Source organism: Limulus polyphemus, unplaced genomic scaffold (genome assembly GCF_000517525.1).
Source record: "Limulus polyphemus unplaced genomic scaffold, Limulus_polyphemus-2.1.2 Scaffold654, whole genome shotgun sequence".
In the NCBI taxonomy this organism is placed as follows: Eukaryota; Metazoa; Arthropoda; class Merostomata; order Xiphosura; family Limulidae; genus Limulus; species Limulus polyphemus.
The window spans coordinates 18,813-20,954 of record NW_013666264.1 but is presented as its reverse complement, the minus strand read 5'-3'; the positions used below and the strand labels follow the sequence as shown (position 1 = coordinate 20,954).

The 2,142-nt window shown below is 32.5% G+C and overlaps 1 protein-coding gene across 4 annotated transcripts in view; it reads right to left on the bottom strand.

Annotated features, from left to right (window-relative positions):
* Window positions 1–1,425, bottom strand: part of LOC106459728 (MMS19 nucleotide excision repair protein homolog) — a 94,001-nt gene extending 92,576 nt beyond the window's left edge. For 2 of the 4 annotated variants that reach the window (XM_022386266.1, XM_022386267.1), the window contains exon 1: window positions 1,277–1,408. The gene's annotated coding sequence lies outside the window, so the exon portion shown is untranslated. Of the gene's footprint in view, window positions 1–1,276 lie in introns of all 4 variants that reach the window. The other 2 variants (XM_013919383.2, XM_022386265.1) reach the window with 2 other exon arrangements.
* Window positions 1,426–2,142: the final 717 nt, after the last annotated feature.

The window sequence follows — 2,142 nt, the reverse complement described above, 5'->3', positions numbered from 1 at the left end:
CTATTCTCACTGTTAAATATGAAACACTATAAATTCCCTTTACAATCTTAAACACCTCAATCAGATCCCCTCTAACTCTTCTGTTTTCAAAAGAAAACAATTTGAAAGATCTCAACTTCTCCTCGTATGACAACCGCTCCGTCCAAGGCACCATTCTCTGAACCCTTTCTAACAATTCAATGTCTTTCCTAAGGTAAGGAGCCCAAGACTGAACACAATATTCCAAATGTGTCCTAACCAGTAACCTATAAAATAAAATTTTAACCTCTTTAGAATTATATTTAATATTTCAATTAAAAAGAGGAAAAGTCCTGATTCTGGGCTCTGAGATGCCTCACATATGAAATTAATCCAGTTTGAATGATCTCTATTTATAACAATTTAACCTTTTACTTTCTTCTATCTAACTTTTATTTTTTCAATCTGAAGTGCTATCTTAGTACCCATACGTATATAGTTTCTTAAACAAGCCTTTTATGTGGCATCTGATCAAAATCTACTGAAAATCCAGTTATACCAAATGCACACCTTCATCTCCATAAGCAGTAACCTCTTCAATAATGTTGAAACTGAGAGATTAGCAAGGCAAGATTTCCCCATAGTAAAACCATTCTGATTACCAAACAAAATTTTAAACTTTAAGTGACTTTGCTAAGCATCTTTTAATTTTTAACACTCCCAAAAAGTTTTCCCACCAATGATGTGCCTATAACTAATAATTAAAAATTTTCCCAGTATTGATAATGATAAATTAGTACTACTACTAGTTATAGTTTATGGTACCCCATTAAAACAGATGCTGCTGCAGAGCAGGTACAATGTATCACAGGACAAGCACATTGTTGCCCGAAGGAGATCCAGTAAGAGAGCCGAAAGCTCGCAAATAAGTATTTTAACGTAGAGAAAAGCCCATGTATAATTTTACAAATTACGTACTTTCAAGTCAAATGATACACTCATACAGCCACCTTGCCTGTTTACTCCCGTTTCTTTCTTTCTTATCACAGAACAACGATTGTAACATAGGTATATTTCCTATAGAGTTAGACCACTTTATAGTTATATGGTAAGAATCTTGGGATATATTTATTTCTCTTAAAATGACGAAACACCTTACTTATACTTGTTATAACTTATAGTATACTTTTTATAGTGTAACTACTAATCTATCATTGTCAATACTAAGATATTGTTAATTTTTATCACCTCGCGGTCTAGTTGCAAATTGCAAGTTACTTCAATGAACAAAAACATTTGCACCGTGACTCAAATTTACCTTTACATAAATCGGCAATCTCAAAAGTGCTACCTGAAGAGCTTAAATACGAGTCTAGGTATTTTTTCCAATCACTAGAAATTATAGAATTTGACGATTCCATGTGTGATATTCCAGCCATATTGACAACAGCACACCCTTACAACATGAATATGCAAAACAATTTATCTGGATAAATGCAACAATGATATCTCGTTGAATAAATGACACAATACTCTGCTTTTAAAACAATGATACATATGTGTTTATGTTGTTTAATATGAGAATCCATTTACCTCGTAGATGATACTGAAAAATTTTTGTTCAATTATTGAGCTTAAAAAGATTCTTTAAATGAATATAATTTCCATAAAATACGCTCAACTAGCCTACCCGACCTCACTAGCCTAGCGGCAAGTTTGCAGACTTACGACGATAAAAATTGGGCTGAGGTGGGTAGAACACAGATAGCCCATTGTGTTTAACAACAACAACTAGCCTACACATACAGAAAAGCTCAAAAGCTAGTTATGAATGTCAGTTATGAATTTTAAACTAGACAAGAAAAACTTATATCTTCTTTTTAAATTTGTCTAAGGACAAAGCTAATGTAAAATTCCTATCTGATGTCTGATTCACATTGTACAAAGGGTTCCATATAAATAATCACTTTATTTGTCTAATATATCACTGTAGAGCGTTTACTTCAAAATTACCGTTACCATCTATAATTAATTTATGTACACACAAACACCCATATATACACTGGGTGGTCACAAGTAAATAGACACCTAATTTGTCGTCATTTAACTGATTTATGCTAACTAATTTGTGTTCATAGAGCACTATATAAATGAAAATGTTCCGCAAACTAATTATCTTGTGCT